This window comes from Tachypleus tridentatus, chromosome 6 (genome assembly GCF_004210375.1).
Source record: "Tachypleus tridentatus isolate NWPU-2018 chromosome 6, ASM421037v1, whole genome shotgun sequence".
Classification (NCBI taxonomy): domain Eukaryota; kingdom Metazoa; phylum Arthropoda; class Merostomata; order Xiphosura; family Limulidae; genus Tachypleus; species Tachypleus tridentatus.
Genome location: NC_134830.1, coordinates 164,526,799 through 164,546,939, shown reverse-complemented (window position 1 = coordinate 164,546,939; position 20,141 = coordinate 164,526,799). Strand labels below are relative to the sequence as shown.

The 20,141-nt window shown below is 35.9% G+C and overlaps 1 pseudogene across 1 annotated transcript in view; it reads right to left on the bottom strand.

Moving 5' to 3' along the window:
• LOC143254346 (solute carrier family 7 member 14-like) overlaps window positions 1–20,141 on the bottom strand; it is a 53,208-nt pseudogene that overhangs the window by 13,006 nt on the left and 20,061 nt on the right. The window contains exons 2-7 of the transcript XR_013030148.1: window positions 9,890–10,036; window positions 5,987–6,140; window positions 3,770–4,000; window positions 3,383–3,384; window positions 2,269–2,473; window positions 1,430–1,588 (exon numbers count right to left, since the gene is read on the bottom strand). The product of XR_013030148.1 is annotated as a solute carrier family 7 member 14-like (transcript). The remainder of the gene's footprint in view (window positions 1–1,429; window positions 1,589–2,268; window positions 2,474–3,382; window positions 3,385–3,769; window positions 4,001–5,986; window positions 6,141–9,889; window positions 10,037–20,141) is intronic.

The window sequence follows — 20,141 nt, the reverse complement described above, 5'->3', positions numbered from 1 at the left end:
ATTCCCCTTTATATTCTCGTTGATTACGTTGTCTTTCAAATATATTGTCATAAGATTTTCTCTCTCGTCTTCAATGCACAACGTAACATTTTATACATCATAATAAAACATTTTTTTTTATAAACTTAACTGTAGCTAAACGTGTAGTTTGCTTATGTTGAAATTCATGTAAAACTATGATTCGTGAGTTATCAGCGCTGGCAGTCCCTAAAGTTGAAGTGATAGAGTACAGAGAAGGCAGCTTGTGAACACCACCCACCGTCAGTCAGCTCGCGGACTGCTCATTTACCACCAAATAATGGGTGAGCTACTCTTTATAACTTACACTTTAACTTACAACGTTCCTATGGCTGAAATCAAAGGAGACATATCTGATCCTGCAACCTACAGAGTGCGTTATTAGAAAAATGGCTAGGAAAATTGTAATGTATTCAACGCTACTATGTTTTATCTGTCTTACCAAAATATCTCAAAAATAAATTCTTCAAGTCCTCATTACTTAAAAAATTCTCGTTAATTTTAAGCAGTTTATCTAAACACTGCCTCTAATAAATTAACGAAACTTTCTTAAATAGTATTAATTTGATACTCTAATAACATAACAAAACTTATTTAAACAGTGTTAATTTGATACACTAATAACATGCCTCTAATAAATAAGTCTTAAATAGTATTAATTTGATACTCTAATAACATAACAAAACTTATTTAAACAGTGTTAATTTGATACACTAATAACATAACGAAACTTTCTTAAATAGTATTAAGTTGATACTCTAATAACATAACAAAACTTCTTTAAACATGTTAAACACTAATAACATAACGAAACTTTCTTAAATAGTATTAATTTGATACTCTAATAACATAACAAAACTTCTTTAAACAGTGTTAATTTGATACACTAATAACATAACGAAACTTTCTTAAACAGTATTAATTTGATACTCTAATGAAGCGTTAGTTTTATATTACAATGAGCTAGTGAAGCTTCCTTACACAGAGTTAGGTTTACTTTAAAAAAAATGTATTTTTTTATAAACTTTAATAGATGACATGGTGAAACAAGACAAGGTGAAACATGACATGGTGAAACATGACATGATGAAACATTACATGGTGAAACATGGCAAGATGAAACATGACATACATGATGAAACATAACAAGGTGAAACATGACATGATGAAACAATGACATGGTGAAACATTTATTGAATTACTTGGTTGATTTTCTCTTTTTTGTATTAGTGAAAAAGTTTTTTTTTATGGGAATTTATCCGAAACGTCAAGCTATATCAGCTTCGCCATCATACAAAGGCAGTAGAATGGCCACAGCAACGCCCTTTTAATATACCTTGGATACACAACGAGTCGTCAAGTAGGTTACCGAAGTACATTCTTTACATATTAAAATGTCACGTGTACTTACAATCATGCTAGACGTAACGTAGGCGGTCAGTACTATGACCAAACTGGTGATGATGGCTAAAGGAATGGACCGTTTTGGGTTTTTGGCCTCCTCTCCTGTAGTTGCAATGATGTCAAACCCGATGAAGGCGTAGAAACACGTAGCAGCACCAGACAACACCTGCAGTGATTAACTGATCAGCAATGTAAATATTTACGTAGTTTTTATACACAATAATTCTTAAAAGTATTTTAATTATGGTTAATCCACACGAGTGAAAGGTGTCGCTTAATCAAATGAAATCAATTTTATTATTATTTATCTCGTAAAACCAAAGAATCTCAGGACTTGACTGCTAAAATTATTATTTTATTTGAATAATAAATATAATCTTTCCCATATTTCGTACAGTATATAACAGCACAATATGTATAATACTATTAAATATATATTTGTCGTTGTTATTTAGTACTTATCAAGCAATAACGTCTTTCTATACAAAGAAACTTAGTGGAATGGAAAGTTTAAGAAGATGGTTGTTGGTGTAGAATTAATTAAGTACAAAGCTACACAATGGGCTGTCTGTGCTCTGCCCACCACGGGTATCTAAACCCGGTTCCTAAGAGGAGTGAGTTCGCAGACATACCACTGGGCACTTCAAAAAAGATGAACTAAATACTTCTAAAAAGTTTACGAACTAAATTAATCATCCAGTGTTACACGTTCAACATCTATCGTTTTACGTATTTTTCGCAAATTAATACGTTTTTTATAACACCAATGTTTTTGCGTATTAATGAACTGAAAAAAAAATTAAAAATTAAAATATCGGGTACAATAAAGACAAGCACAAAACTCACCCCTGTCCAACCATACGGTAAAAATTCCCCATGTTCGGTCCAGTTATTTGGGTCGATGTAAAAAACTCCCGCGCCCATTATGAAAACCCATACTGAGAGGCTCAAGGCGTTCAAGATATTATTGAGTAGAAGAGATTTTAACCCCTGCCACTAGAAGCGCTGTCATCAGAAGGGTTATGATGGCCGCCATCACGTCCGGTGTGATCTAGGGCAGAAATGTAAGCGCAGACCAATGTCACTTCAAAGTGACTCAGAGGGAAGGGTTTTTTTTTTTCTTTTCAAAGTTTACTTATCCATTCTAAATACAAGAACTCCCGTTCATTTATACCTAAATGATAAAAAAATAGATCTAAGTTTGACACTAAATACAAAGTTGTTAAAAAACATTGTTTCTATGTCTTCTTGATACGATGTTCGTACATATGTGATGATAATTCGGTTACCTTACATTTTGAGGAACTTACTTCCGGCAGTAATCACGTGGCTGGTAATTTTTTTACTTGTAAAAACTCGGTAGCAAATAGCTAGTAACTGTTTAATTTTACTCATTGGAACGCCATTGCTAATTGCAACTAAGTTATTCTACTTTCTTTCTTAAGAGAAATAATTCCTGGTAGTAATTGTGTGGTTCACTTCACCTTCGTTTCTAGTAGCAGTCACGTGACTGAACTGATATATTTCTTTAAAAGTATTGTTGGTAGGAGGCACGTGACTGTAATGGTGTGCGCCTAAGAATGTTATGTGATTGTACTAGTTTACGTCTAAGAACGACATTATACAAGTGATTGTACTGGCTTGCTCCTAAATAATTCTACTTGCACTACAACATTGATAATAAATATGTAGGTGTAGCTAAGAGATAAGATAAAGAGTTTTGTTTTAATTTCGCGCAAAGCTACTCGAGCGCTATCTGCGCTAGCCGTCCTTAATTTAGCAGTGTAAGACTGGTGGGAAGGCAACTAGTCATCACCACCCACCGCCAACTCTTGGGCTACTCTTTTACCAACGAATAGTGGGATTGATCGTCACATTGTAACGCCCCCACGGCTAAAAGGGCGAGCATGTTTGGCGCGACGGGGATGCGAACCCGCGATCCTCAGATTACGAGTGGCACGCCTTAACACGCTTGGCCATGCCGGACCCAAGAAAGAATAGCACCAGAAGATACGAAGTGTGCTCAACTCTGAGTTTTTCCATTCTTTAGTTTGAACATTTCCAGAATAGTTTGAACATTTTCTTGATAAATTTCAGGGAAAAATAGTTTCTAAGTTTTTATCAATAATTATTGAAAGTTTCGTTGTTTAGCATGTATTGTAAACTTAAAGTTGATCTTTGTCAGAGTTATACGCATTACATATTAACTACTATACATTCACTGATCTTTTTTTGGTCCCATAGTTTCAAATTAATCAACTTAAAGTATACATAAAATAACATAGTTTTACTAAAACTAAGTACATTTTGCATGCCGTAAGGAATAAGTTTTGTGATTAGTTATTACCCAATATTGTTCCCAATGTTTTTCGAATGACGTCACTAACAGCGCCACCACACAAGGCGTTTATGCATGCACTAATTGCGCATGCTCCAGCAGCTGTTCCAATGAGATATTCTAATATCATGTTCCAACCAATGATGAAGGCGATGAATTCTCCAACGGTGACGTAGCTATACATATAGGCTGAGCCCGTAGTATGAGGGACTCTAACACCGAACTCAGCATAACATACGCCTAAGAAGAGATAAGTCATGTAAAACAAAACACACAACAACAAAACGCATACCAAAATCTATTGTAATCTTAATCGTTAATGTTCTTTTGTTAATAAATCATTCACTTTTACTCGTGAATATGTTTGTGCTTCAACTCAACCAACCGTCCAAGATTTTTTACAGTAGTAATATTACTCCAGTAATAATCCAAGTTCTACAGGAATAAAATTAACAGATCATAAAGTGTAATGAGGATTACGCCTGTGGCAGTTTCTATTTCCACTGAATATCCTGACGCACTCAATAATAGACTGACGCACTCAATAATATCAGAACCTTTAGTGGATTGAAACATTTTAATAAATTCATGCCCAACTTTGATAATATTCGTTCTTAACAATTTTTATTTGGGAAAATATACTTTTACTATACTCTAGCAAAATGTTGTTTCCATCAGATTAAAGCTTTTTCATGGTACATAACTTAAATTTATCTACCACTTCTGAATGTTTAAATGAATCTTTTACACATTTAAAATTCCATCATTGAGTAAGATAGCTGATATGTGGAAACTTATGTCAAATGTTTTCAACAGTTTCAAATTAAACACAGCGTCACATTTCCACGCAAGGACAAACAAAACATTCAGTGGTAGTGGAGAGCAGGGATTTAATTTCATTTTCAAATAACGAAAGTGTTTTTGTATGAATCATGTTAAAAACTAATTATCATAGAACCACTTTTATTACCTCCGCTACTGAGGGTTATGTTTTCAACTCTTTGTATGTGTTTATTCACGTGTTTCTCAACAAGGTTTCTAGCAAACGGCCGAATGTTTGTTCTGTTATCAATTATTTTTGACGGCTATCTGGGCTAGGCGTCCCTAATTTAGCAAAGGGAATGCAGACTAGAGGGAAGGCAGCTAGTCATCAATATTCACCGTTCACCGCCAACTGTTGGCCTAATCTTTTACCAATGAATAGTTCGATTGACCGTCACAATACAATGCTCCCACGGCTGAAAGGGCGATCATGTTTGGTATGATGGGGATTCGAACTCGCGACCCTCGGATTACGAGTCGAGCGCCTTAACCACGTGGCCTTGCCGAGCCATGGTTGAATGAATCTGCACGAGAACTGACATATAGTTGGACTATGACCCAACTTAGAAGTGAATATATTTTGGAGAGTCAAAGTCACAGCAAGGTCACGAAAAGAAAAACAATCCTATATGTTAACATGGGGACCGATTTTTCCTCTATAACTCCATCAAAAATGGTTGGATTTTGATAAAACTCAGTAGACCTATGTAGAATATTATTTTTCACTGTCCTGCAAAGAATGGTCCGTGTCCATTGACAAAGACGGTCACGTTGACACATTTTCCTATTATTTTTTGAGAGCTGAACGTAATCAACGATGCGTGACCTTGACATGCCCTCTAACGAGTACCCTTCTAGTGGTCTAGACATGCCCTCTACCGAGTGCCCCTCTAGTGGCCTAGACGTGCCCTCTACTGAGTGCCCCTAGAGTTTATTGAAGCTTTTATTTTTACGTGTCCTTAGTGAAAAAATAGAAACGCTAAGTATCGAACGGATATGTTAATTTTGGCGGAATGTCTTTATTTGGTTCTATTGAATAATATTGTGAACAAATATAATTAACCAACATCTGGGTTACATATAAACAGTTTTTCTTGTGCACTGTTAACTTTAAGTTCTAATATGCATGTCTTGCTAATCTTGAGAAGAACTGAACCTTTTCTCAGAAAAACGTTCTTCAAATACCTTTAACACACATAGTTTAAATATTACTAAAATTCTTACTGCGTGTTGTTATTGCTAAAGTTCTGTAAGGTATCTTTGAAAGAATTTCACGTATATTCGAAAACAACAGCTACAATAACTCAGTTTAATTTAAGAGATAAAGTAAGAAGCGAAATGTTTAAATAAACATAACAAACAAAGAGAGTAAGAGTTGACTTGTTACTAAAACAAAACCCAAACCTGAGAAAAGCGATGCCACAGCTGCGATTAGAAATGATAGAACGACCCCTGGTCCAGCAACATTTCTGGCCACCATTCCAGAGACTAGATACATTCCTGTTCCTACGCAGCTTCCCACTCCAAGGGAAGTAAGATCTAACGTGGTTAAACATTTCTGAAAGAAGATTATATATTTATACCTACTTGACCATTTCTTTGTGAGTTTACTCATATCTTTCGCTTGAAGACATTCATAAAATATTTAACAGTAAAGTTATGATTCTTTTAAAGGAAGTCATTGACTTTAAAGAGGAAATCAATAGAACGTTTAACAGGTTTCAGAACCTCAACTTTAAAATTCTCGCTGCTAATTTGAGGAAAGTACAAGACGAATTTTTACTTTGAATACGATGCGAGGCGAGGAAAACGGATTTTTTTTCAAATTCTAAATTTATCGTTTATTTCCGTAATAAGAAGACCGATGTTGTTGTTGTTTTTGAATTCGCACAAAGCTACTCGAGGGCTATCTGTGCTAGCCGTCACTAATTTAGCAGTGTAAGACTAGAGGGAAGGCAGCTAGTCATCACCACCCACCGCCAACTCTTGGGCTACTCTTTTACCAACGAATAGTGGGATTGACCGTCACATTATACACCCCCACGGCTGGGAGGGCGAGCATGTTTAGCGCGACGGGGGCGCGAAAAGAAGACCGAAAGACAGAATATTACTTAATATGTAGCGTCTGGTACCAAATTTGAATTATTAAGATAAATAATTTTTAGTGTAATGTTGTGATATTTTTCAGGTGTACCAATTTCCTTCCATTAAAAGCAATTGTTTTGGATCCGTAGAATAAAAGAAACTAGATAATTCTGGAACCTCATAAGAACAAATATATAACCTATTTCGGTTGAAAATATAGCATTATATTAGGAAAGTAATAATGTTATACTTCGCCAGGACGTGTACACTATCTTTGTATTTGATAGTCGTTACTATTGAAACATGAAAAATTGTACGCTCAAGGTATCACTTTGACTTACCAGTGGAAAATGTAACTGAATTCTTTCACTCAGTCGTTCTACAATGAACTGAGAACACTGTGTTAAAAGGATTTTGAATACGTAGATTAATAAGTCGTGTAACAGCCACAACAGATATGAAGTCACAAAAAATAAAATGTGTCAGAACAGAATTTTTGGTATTCGCAGGTAAGATGATGCTCGCGAAATTTTGAATTTTTTAATTTTGCGCAAAGCTACTCGAGGATTATTTGCGCTAGCCGTCCCTAATTTAGCAGTGTACGACTAGAGGGAAGGCAGCTAGTCATCACCACCCACCGCCAACTCTTGGGCTACTCTTTTACCAACGAATAGTGGGATTGATCGTCACATTATAACGCCCCCACGGGTGGGAGGGCGAGCATGCGACCCTCGGATTACGAGTCGAACTCCTTAACACACTTGGCCCTGCCGGGCCGCTCGCGAAAAGTTATCAGTTAATCAAATTGAAACAAAAAAGATTATGGAGGCACCGTAACCGTCCACAACGAGACCTGCAACATGTAGAATACACGGCACAAAGGTTAGTAGCAGACTCTGTCGACATGTCTCAGGAAACAGAATAAGAAGTAATTTTAGTGACGTGAATTAATTATATGACGTATCTGTTGAGCCAATACATATTTGAAGAAGCTACCGAATGAAACAGGTATTCGCGTTATTCCATACAAATGGAACACCTACTGATTTCTGTTCAAGTGGGTGCTGAGAAGTTGTCACTCTCGTACATTAGATGATTTATGGAAAGATTGCAGTGAGGAGATTGTGCTTTAGACAGGACAGTCTTACGACAGAGTATATTGAAATATATAAAGGGCTGTAGAGCTATTTTCAAGAAGTATTGTCGTTAGCCAGAACATGAGCGGCAACCTGTACTATTATGACTTAGTAAAGCTCCAGAACCATTACATGTATAATGTGCTCAACCTCTGTTCTCCATAGATTTTTTACCCACGAGAAAGCATACGTGATAGCGTAGATAAACGACGCAGGAGAATAAGTAACTAAGGCGAAAGAAATATAGCAGCTTCCTCAAGTAACGTTTTTCTTGTTAAAATTACATGCAATACACATACAGATATTTTCGAAAAATCATGTTTAAAGGGGGAAGAATAAAAACATTGTATAACCGTATCCTACGATGACTTGTATTATAATATAGTGATACATTTGTTTTTAATTTCATGGATTATCTGCACTAGCTATCTCTGATTTTGAACTGATAGAATAACAAGAAAGAAGCAGGTGAATACCTTCCACTCTTAACTCTTGGGATACTATTTTACAAACAAAATATGGTTACATTATAACTTCCTCAGGGCTGCAAAGATGAACATGTTCGGTAATAGGATTCGAACTCGCGAACTGCAAACTGGGATTCGAACGCCCTAAACAACAAACTGTACCAAGTTCTAAGGATACGAAAACTAATCCTCGTTTTGATTTTGTATTGGATCTAACTATTTCTCATCTTAATTTTGGTATATGATTAAAAAAACACTACGACACACAGAAATGGAAATCATTTAAACTTTTTCCTTAAAACTTAAGTTCGTGTCTATTTTAGAAGATTTTTACCGTACCAAAAAATCTAATTATTAAACTATACATTAAATTTTGTATATACAGTCAAACTGGGGAACCTTAAGAGTAGTTTTATCTCACGTTTCGCAAATACCGACAGACACAAAGACCAGAAATTGATACAACACACGCTACATATACTCTTCAAAAAAAGAAACGCAAAAGGCAAAATTTGAGACATATTGTTAACAAGTTTATTCTGGGTAGTTCTGTATGACATTGTGAAACTTTGCACATTCACTGCTGAACATCCAGAGTCTGCAAAGGCGAAGTCCACGCTCACTAGTTGAAGTTTAACGTCACTCAACGTCAATAACGAGTATGCCCCCCGTGAGCATCAATAACTACTTGGCATCTCCTGCCCATGGAAGCGATGAGATGACGAATCACATCCTGTGGAATGGTTGTCCACTCAGCCTGCAAAGCTGCTGCAAGCTGAGGTAGGGTCTGCGGTTGAGGTTGTCGCCGTCGCAGACGTCGGTCCAACTCGTCCCAAAGATGTTCGATGGGGTTTAACTCTAGTGATCTGGAGGGCCAGGGAAGAACGTTGATGTTGTGGTGTCTCAAGAAGACAGTGGTGAGTCGGGCTGTGTGAGGATGGGCGTTGTCATGTTGAAAAACGTCGTTGACGTTCACCATGATGGGTTGCACATAGGACCTAAGAATCTCGTCGACGGTTGCGTACGGTCTGATCGGAAATCCTACGCAGCCCTGGTATGATTGAGGCAGTAGATGTCGCAGTGGTGGTCCTATCCCGAAGGTGACGTAACCGGATGTAGCGATCTTGTGCGGGCGTGGTCACACGAGGTCTGCCAGATCGTGGACGGTCACAAGTTGATCCATGTTGTTGGTGACGATTCCATAGCCTTGTGATGGTGTTTGGGTGGACATTCACAGCTCTGGCAACATCTGATCGAGATTCGCCTGCTTCTAATCGGCCAATGGCGTTGTTACGTTGTGCTTCAGTCAGTCTTGGCGTAAATGTATTGCGTGTCGGTGGCTTAACACTGAGCTATGGAAACCGAAAACCCGTCACTTTTATAGGGATTTTGCACATGTTGTACTTGCAGAACATGCAGATCTCTCAAACAAATTTATTGAACACTAATGCGTTTTGGCGAAAAATCCGATGCCTTAACACGTGTAACATCACATACTCTGAGCTTGTAACGTTATTACATATATTTCTCTTCAAAATTACAAAAATATCCCTTTTGCGTTTCTTTTTTTGAAGAGTATATTTCGAATTGTTCTAAGAAGTACGACAATTGATTTCTACCTTAAGTTTAGTGTCTGCCGTAGGATCCAAGATATCTGAAGAAGGGTCCTTCGTCCGAATCAGTTTACCCACGATGAGAAGAAACTTGGTTTTAATTTGGTCAGATCTATTAGAGAACATAGTTACGGAAGCCATCCACGATGTCAGCTATAGGAACAAAATATCAAGGTTTGCTCAGACTCATAAAACACGGAGAAACGACAAGTTGCAAATACGAAACGTGGTTTCTCACTGTAATAGTTTTTATATCTAATTAATATCTTAAATTTAAAATAAACATGCAAGAGAATTTTAAGCTGTTTAGCCTTTTTTACGTCATATACATATTATTTATATTATTACCAAAGGTTTAAACAACAGTATCTAGAAATATGGCAGCTCTGGCTCAAAGATTTTCATTAAACTATAACTGTGACGTTAATAATTGCAAATAGGCAACACCGGCAAAGTATGTATTTGTGTCACACAACAAGAACAACACTGTGAAAAGTGCCGTTCAATACTAACAAGATTATATTTATATACTAGTACACACAAAGTATTCATAAAATCATAAGTGTTCGACATAAGTTGTTGACAAGTACTGAAAAGAGTATCACAAGAATTGTTGTCAAGTGTTATTAAGATACCTTAGTGCTGCTAAGCTGTTGTCAATTGTTGCTTACAGTGCTACTAAACTGTTGTCAAGTGTCGCTAACAGTACAACAAAACTGTTGTCAAGTGTTGCTAACAATACAACAAAACTGTTGTCAAGTGTTATTAACAGTGTTACTAAACGGTTGTTAAGTGTCGTTAACAGTGCTACTAAGCTGTTGTCAATTGTTGCTTACAGCGCTACTAAACTGTTGCTATGTGTTACGAATGCTGGAAAGACAACTAACAGCACCACAAAAACAACTGTGGTTAAACATCCACAATAGAAGGCAACAATGTTATACAATATAATTTCGTATTCAAATAAAATGTTAAATAACTAGACTAGAAGAGCAGTTGAATTCTGGCAACAGTAACAAAACATCCACTTTGAGTTTAAAACTTTTTAAACTGACAAATCTTATTACTGTGATACATTTCGAAAACATTTCAAATAAGGTTCGGTTTGATTCTACCTTAGTCATACCTTAAAGATCTAATTTACATTCAAAACTCACAGGACTATTAATCCAGGTTTTTGCGATACAGTTACACACTGATATTATCGGTATTGTCGTCACAGTTGAACCTGTTATTTTCAATTTTAGCGTCACAGTTAGAACCTGTTATTTTCAGTCTTAGCCTCACAGTTAGAACCTGTTATTTTCAGTCTTATAGTCACAGTTAGAACCTATTATCAAACTTAGCATCACAACTACGGTTTGTTATTCTTACTTATAACCTCAAGCTAGAGTCAATTATTTCACGTCAATCATAACTTCTATTATCAAGTCATAACTCGTGTCTTTTATTTTCCAATTTAACAACTCTACTGTGTTATTTTTAGTCTTAGCGTATCACACTGAGAGCCTTTTATTTTCACTTTTAGCGCCATATCTAAAATATGTTATTATTCATCTTAACCTTACAGCTATGAGTTACTATTGTTAGTCTTAGCGTCAGTTATTGTTGGTCTTAGCATCAGAGTTATAGTCTCTTATTCTAGTCCTTAGTAGTACAGCTAGGTCCTGTTACTATTGGCTTTAATAGGAGAGCTAGAGCCTTCTATTCGCCATCTTTGTGTCACAGGTGAAACCCTTTATTTTCTGTCTTAGTGCTACAACCAGACCCTGGTATTCTATCTCTTAACATTACAGCTACAACCTCTTATTATAGTCCTTAGTAGTACAGCTAGGTCCTGTTACTGTTGGTTTTAATAGCATAGCTAGATTATGCCATTTTCCCTTTTAGCATCATCACAATTATAAGCTGTTATGCAGTATTTTAGCATCACAGCTAGACTGATGGTCTACGTTTTAACTACATAACCAGAGGCTGTTATTCTCACAGGTACAACTTTATTATTTGTCATATTATTACAACTAGAACCTGTTTAGTCCTCTTGGTTATTTACATTCTTAAAGCCAGTCCATCAGAATGCTTCTGTTGGAACTCGACATTCAACTACGTTCTTGTGTTCCAAATGGTACGTACAAGAACACGCTTCATTCGATATTGGTTAATAGTCTTAAACAGTGCACTGCTGTTCTGTTGCCGTATGCTGAAGAAATAACATTTATGACACTTCAAACAAAGAAAATATGGAAGGTTCAACACAGGAGCGACTAATGTATTCACTTAAGATTATACATTCAGAATATGACGTAATTTTATCCTTGATATTCGATGTCACTCATACCAAATGTGATAACTTCGGTGTTATTAAAACAAAATGTCGCATTTTGAATATTCGATGTCACCGAAATTGGATGTGATAATTTGTCCTCCAGTGAAATCAGATCTAAACGCTGTCTGGTGCTAACGCTCATCCACTCTGCCCTGCATGAGAAAGCTTCAGAAAAACAAACCGTTCTTGTTTTAACAGCCACTCAAAGACGGAAATCTATATATCTAATAATTAAAGAAGAGATTGAAACAAAACGTTGTTCCAGAACTAATATTAGCTCATGCCAGAATTAAACGTGAGAACAACCGAAAACTCAGAATCGTTTTTTCTTGTTTGTTTTTTCTAATTTTTAGTGATCGCTCACCCAGGAATTATAGCAGCACGTGCGATAATACATTTTTTTTCAGCAATCGTCCTTGCTAGAATTGCGTACAATAACGTTCGAAAACTCTGAATAGTTTTCTTTTTAGTTAACGGTACTATATCACGTTAGAAGTTTAGTAACACAAGAGCTAATGTTAAAAACGTTGATTGATGGTAAAGTTTATTCGTTTGTTTGTTTTCCAATTTCGCGCAAAGCTACACGAGGGCTATCTGCACTAGCCGTCTCTAATTTTCCAGTGTAAGACTAGAGGGAAGGCAGCTAGTCATCACCACTCACCGCCAACTCTTGGGATACTCTTTTACCAATGAATAGTGAGATTGACTGTCCATTATCACGCCCCCACGGCTGAAAGGGCGAGCATGTTTGGTGCGACGGGGATTAAATCCGCGACCCTCAGATTACAAGTCGAACGCCTTAACCCACCTGGCTATGCCGAGCCGTTGATGGTCAAGTATTACTCGCCGAAGCACATATTATGTCAATAACTAAATATATAAGGATGGCCAAAAAAATAACAACAACAAAAACATTCATTGAAATTTCTTTTGCATTTTTAATATTTCGACAAGTTCCTGCAGACCTTGGAGTGGATATTGACTGAAGACATTTAATTAAACAAAGAAAAAGCTTGAAGCAGACATTGTATATTGTATGCAGGTACTGTCATCATAGCGAATATTTTCAAAATGAGTTAAAGTATTGTCATCACAGTGAACATCCTACACAATGGGTAAAAAAGTTCTCACCACATCGAACAAGATTCTAGAATCTAGAATCAAGATTCTAAGTCAGCGCCTTCACGATAGTTCCATTCCAAACTGTGTCGTTTAGTCAAGTAGGAAGTACTTGACGCCCACCTCTATGGAATGGATAAAGTCTTTACTGGAAATTTACGTTATTCTTGGAAGTTTTGAGATTTATGTGAGGGGCAAATGTTAAAGGTTTTATGAAGCAAAATTCTTATAGTGACATCTACGAACATAATAGTTTATATTGAGTCAGAAAGTTTTGAAGATACCAAAGCAATCAACAGTTATCACAATGGTCAATTTGAGTGGTATTCACTGAAAATGACAACGTGATGTCTAGAAACGCGGGCGTTTCTCTTTGCATTCAAATTGGGAGGGCGTGGGAAGTTTTAAGACAAAGAAAATGTTGAATCATTAAGTTTGGCAACGTCGATATTCAAGATTCTAAGTCAACGCCTTCACGATAGTTCCATTCCAAATTGTGTCATGTAGTCAGGTAGGAGGCACAAAATCACGCCCACCTGCATCACGAGGTATTGAACGGGTTTCATAGAAACATAAAAAAATTAGTAATATATATACATATATATATTTATTTCCAACAACTTACACAGAAGCTAAGTAAAATACATAATGCTTACATTTTTGTTCGGAACTACTAAATCTTTCTTCCAACACTTTTGAAATTCTAAATGAAATTGAATTACAAGAGATAACTTCACTATAGAACGAATGGTGCTCATATCCTAGCGTAAATATTATACTGTGTTTATTTGAACAATATTTACTTTTGTACACACGTTCCTTTGTTAGTTTCACGTGCATTCGAATTTGTTTCTTAGTTTCGGTTTTCTGTTGCGTTGGAATAAATAACAAGAACCATTTCTAAAAGTCTCTGTTCTATCTGATTCACTTTATTTGGAGATGTTTTTCTCACTAAGTCAGCTTTATTAGCCAGATAAAAGTTAAAACCTCTTCTTATCTCTATCGAACTTGATTTCTAGTACTTCCTGCACTAAATTTCACTACACATACACACACACACATATATATATATATATATTCGTGCGCTTCTGCAAAGCTAGAATCATAACGTTTCCTGAATGTTTACAGTTGTTCCCTTGATAACCACGGTTACCATAGTTACAGCCCAAAGGCTCAGTCTGGCAACGGCTTAAGACTTGATATCACTGTGAATGACACAACTTATCTTAGGAACCACCATGAAAACTTCGACAACAACTTTCAATGTTTTTTTTGTTTTTTTTCAAAGCTATTACTGCCGCCGTTAGGAAGCGCGTGATGGGTTATTTTCCGACCCTAAATTAGAAACTTATTATTGGAAAATTTAGCATTTTGTAACTTTGTTTTCGAGAAAACACGGATATGCTTTATTGGGATACGTGTATTTTAAAATAAACATCAGAGTGAAATCAAAACGTTATATATTTGAGATATCTCCTGGACAGTATTCAAAACTTTGTGCTAGTTTCCCACATGTTGAATGTATTCGCAATACGTTGTCTCTTTACGATATCCATGTTGAATGTAGTGAGACACATATAGGTCTGTAAATAAGCCAGTGTCAGATGTATTTTCGCAATATTCATGCTGAACGTAGTGAGACAGATATAGGTCAGTATATAAGCCAGTGTCAGATGTATTTTCGCAATATTCATGTTGAACGTAGTGAGACAGATATTCTGTAAATAAGCCAGTCTCAGATGTATTTTCACAATATTCATGTTGAACGTAGTGAGACAGATATAGGTCAGTAATATTGTAAGCCAGTGTCAGATGTATTTTCGCAATATTCATGTTTAACGTAGTGAGACAGATATAGGTCAGTACATAAGCCAGTGTCAGATGTATTTTCACAATATTCATGTTGAACGTAGTGAGACAGATATAGGTCAGTATATAAGCCAGTGTCAGATGTATTTTCGCAATATTCATGTTGAGCGTAGTGAGACAGATATAGATCAGTATATAAGCCAGTGTCAGATGTATTTTCACAATATTTATGTTGAACGTAGTGAGACAGATATAGGTCTGTAAATAAGCCAGTGTCAGATGTAGTTTCACAATTTCATGTTGAACGTAGTGAGCAGATATAGGTCAGTATATAAGCCAGTGTGAGATGTATTTTCACAATATTCATGTTGAACGTAGTGAGACAGATATAGGTCAGTATATAAGCCAGTGTCAGATGTATTTTCACAATATTCATGTTGAGCGTAGTGAGACAGATATAGGTCAGTATATAAGCCAGTGTGAGATGTATTTTCACAATATTCATGTTGAACGTAGTGAGACAGATATAGGTCAGTATATAAGCCAGTGTGAGATGTATTTTCACAATATTCATGTTGAACGTAGTGAGACAGATATAGGTCAGTATATAAGCCAGTGTGAGATGTATTTTCACAATTTTCATGTTGAACGTAGTGAGACAGATATAGGTCAGTATATAAGCCAGTGTGAGATGTATTTTCACAATTTTCATGTTGAACGTAGTGAGACAGATATAGGTCAGTATATAAGTCAGTGTAAGATGTATTTTCGCAATATTCATGTTGAACGTAGTGAGACAGATATAGGTCAGTATATAAGCCAGTGTCAGATGTATTTTCACAATTTTCATGTTGAACATAGTGAGACAGATATAGGTCTGTAAATAAGCCAGTGTCAGATTATTTTCACAATTTTCATGTTGAACGTAGTTACACCTAAATACATGAATCTGTCAGAAATAACTTTTTTGTCGATATTCAAACTGACTTATCAACACTGGTATGTACAGATATGAATACCAACTTGGCACTTGGCAGCAGTATTCATGCTCAGTTCAGATAAATTATAGACCTTAGACTCGACAACATCGGTGTTCAACATAATGACATAGACGTCGGACCTCTAAAGAAATTAATAACAAGGAATATTTTTCTTGTGAACGTATTCTTTGTCGTAGCGAAACCCTCACTAACAATTTATCAGTGTTGTTTTTGTTTTGTCGGTTGTTGTCTTTGCGTTTGTTTAAATGCCTTCGGCATTTGAGCGAAAATAAATGATTAAGTCATTCACTTAACCTTGAGACTAATGCCAAGACTCAACCGAAACAAATTAAGTAATGACAGAGATCTCATTTTTTTTAAAAACAACTAGTACCGTCGTGATGATAAATGTGATATATTTTATAATCTTCCAAAATATGGAAACGCTCAGATGTTACGCAAAGAGGAGTTACAAAAATGAGTTAACCGTTTCAATTAATGGTTAACTTATAATCACTGCAGTACGTTATTTGAGAAAATGCAAAAAATATATACAAATAAACTAAAATATACAAAAATATACAATTCAGTAATATTTAGTATTTGTTTTAAACATAAAAATACACCTAATTTTTATGCTGCTATAAATTAACGTTCAAATTGTCCGGTATTACCATTTGACCTTTTGATTTTTCCATATAAGACAGTGCAGTCTCAATAACTTTCATATCAGATCTTTCTTCAGGCCTTGCCTTGTTAAGTGTTCAATTGGTCTTTTCCCAGACACCATTTCATCATGTTATCTGTGTACTTGGGATTACTTTATTATTGAACGATGAAGCCTTGTTATCGAAATAATGACATGATGAATAAGAATATTTGCTGTACCAATTAACAGTCAGGTTGCCATCAGTTTTTTCTCTCTCACAGATTTGAACAACATTAACTGACATACATCTCACACTATTATTAGTTCCCAGCATGCTTCACCTTAAGTGATTTACATTGGCTGTGATATTATTCTCCGTGTTAATCAAATCAGCATGGATTGTTGTCAATGTTTGAAATTAGATTCATCTGTATAAACAAAAAGGATTCAGATATCCTCGTTGTTTGGAGTCAAATACTTCTTTCAGTGTTTTGAGTTGGCCATCTTTATCTCTCTTGTGCAGTGTTTGTTTTGTTTTTTGGAGCAGACGCATGCCTATTAAGTTCAGTTCGTACTAATGTCATTCTTACTGTCCTCTATGTGACATTGATATATCTGTACTTAAAGCTGTATTTTTACTGGACTGTCGCTTAAAGAGTACACCATAATCTATTCAATGTCACATTTATATTATCAAAAGTAACACCAGTTTCGTGTACCTTCTAACAGTGTTTCTGTACAGTTCTACCGAAACATGAAATTTAGTCTCATAGAGTTGCACAACTTTAATCCATACACTCTTTTTATATGGTACGTATGAGGACCATAATACCATAACCACACTGACACTAATGTGTCACTATCTGACCAGTTGGATGACATCCAAAACTAAATAATAAGTAGAACAATAGTCAATATATATATATATATATATATATACACACACATCAATTTGAAAATTCTTTAATTTTTTGTTTAATTTTGTTATTTTAATCGTCTATGCGGTTTTCAACTATATTTATCTTTTGAAGATATCCAAACACAGGCTGTCATAAACACATGAACGTATTTTGACGTAGGTACGTTTTCAGAGAATAAAGAGAAGCCATACACGTAATGTTTTCAGAGAATAAAGAGGAGCCACACACGTAATGCTTTCAGAGAATAAAGAGGAACCACACACGTAATGCTTTCAGAGAATAAAGAGGAGCCACACACGTAATGCTTTCAGAGAATAAAGAGGAACATTACACGTAATGCTTTTGGAGAATAAAGAGGAACATTACACGTTATGCTTTCATAGAATAAAGAGGAACATTACACGTAATGCTTTCCTTTCATTCACTGATTATATAATTATTGCCCGGCACAGTGGTATGTCTGCGGACTTTTATAAGGCTAGAAACCAGGTTTCGATACTTGTGGTGGGCAGTCCATTTTGTATGTCTGTGCTTAATTGCAAAACAAACCATAACTATTTCGAGTACTGGATATTTTATTGTGTAAATTGGTATATGTATGAGAGCGATATGCTTCGTCGTATCTAAATTTGATATATATATATATATCAGAGAGCATTATGCTTCGTTGTATCTAAAATTGGCTCCAATGAATTAAGTTTTAATTTCACACTTTATAACTTTTTGTTTGTTTATTTGAGGATTTCACCCAAAGCGTTTCAAGAGCTATTTGCTTATAGTCGTCTCAAAATTTGAGTTAATAGATTATAATGAAGGTAACAGCACCCACCAACAACTGTTTACCTGATCAAAATAAAAGTAGGCCCGACATAGCCAGGTGATTAAAACACTCGACAAGTAATCTGAACGTCGCGAGTTGGAATCCCCATAACACCAAACACGCTCGCCGTTTCAGCCGTGGGAGCATTATAATGTTCGGTGAATTCCACTATTCGTTGATTAAAAGAGTAGCCCAAGTGTTAGCAGTGGGTGCCTTCGTTCTAGTCTTACACTGCTAAATTAGGGACGACTAGCACAGATAGATGCCTTTCTTGTAGCTTTGCGCGAAATTTAAAAACAAACAAAATGAAAGTAAAATTAATTTTTTATTAATTTTCCACTTTAGTTGAGAGACTCAAACGTCGGACCTGGTGTGCTATAAGAGTGAGAATCGAATTCTATTATTCGGCCAGACAAGAGTAGTTAAAGGAGTGACTGTTGACAAACTGGCTTTCTTTTTGTCTATCATTTCAAAATTAGGGATTTGTGAAAGAAACTGTAAACAATATATTATGCTCCAAAACGTTTCGCTCTTGAAACGTACGTTTTTCACGCGTTTCACTTGGGATTCTGCAACTGGACCTGAACACCTTACAAGTACTGACTGAAGTATTAGGTTGTCCAGAAATTTCGTTTTTGAACTGCGAAGTTTGGAAAAATATAAACCAATGTTGTAAAACATGCTTTGATCAAAGTAAGTGCCATTTGCTTCAATACACTTTTGCTAACGTGTATCGATTCTGTTTATGCCCCTGCTGTAGAAATTAAGAGTTTTTATGGTCAATGAACTGCCTGAAAGCTTTTTATGCAGCTGCCTAGTTTTTAAAGTGTTTATTTTTAAAGAAGTTGTCAAAATGTGTGTAAAAATGAAAATATATAGGGGAAAGGTCTGGAGAATAAGGTGGATGAGGCAGAACCTCGATTATCAATTCGTTCAATTTTTGAAGTGTCATCCTTGACAGGTCTTATAACGCCGATTTTGTTGATCTTCAGTCAGTTCATGCGGAACCCACTTATCTAACTTTTTTGTCTTTTCAATCGCACTCAAATAGTTGGTAATGCTTGATTTGCTTGTGCCTAGCTTTTCTGCAAGCTCACGTACTGTTGTGCTCGGGTCTGTCTCAACTATTTCCTTTAATGTGTTTTCATCTAAGGATGGCTTCCTTCCACGACCTTCTTGGTTTTCAAGACTTTCATCTCCATATCGTAACCTTTGGAACCAACTATATATATATAACCAACTGAACTGTACGTTCAGTAACATTGCCGAATGCCTGGTTGACGTTCCGTGTAGTTTCGGTAGCTTTTCGTTCAAGTTTGAAGTCGTAGAGGAAAATCAGACGAAAGTCCTTCTTGTACATGCTGCCTTGGGGATTGCGAAATTTACTCTGAGTAAAGTTGAAACAGCAGAGAGCTACGACACCTTGTAAACGACAAAACGTTGGATTAAACCAACCAATCAACGATAAGTTACTCAATATTCAGTTTGTAAATATCATAGTGAGAATTCCGTCATTTATTTCTAGAGAACCTAATACTCAGAACAGCTTTTTAAGATTTTCAAAACAGCTTGGAAAGTCTGAAGAAAGAACATAGCTCTCTACGGAGGCATAAATGTTATAATTTTGATCTTTTA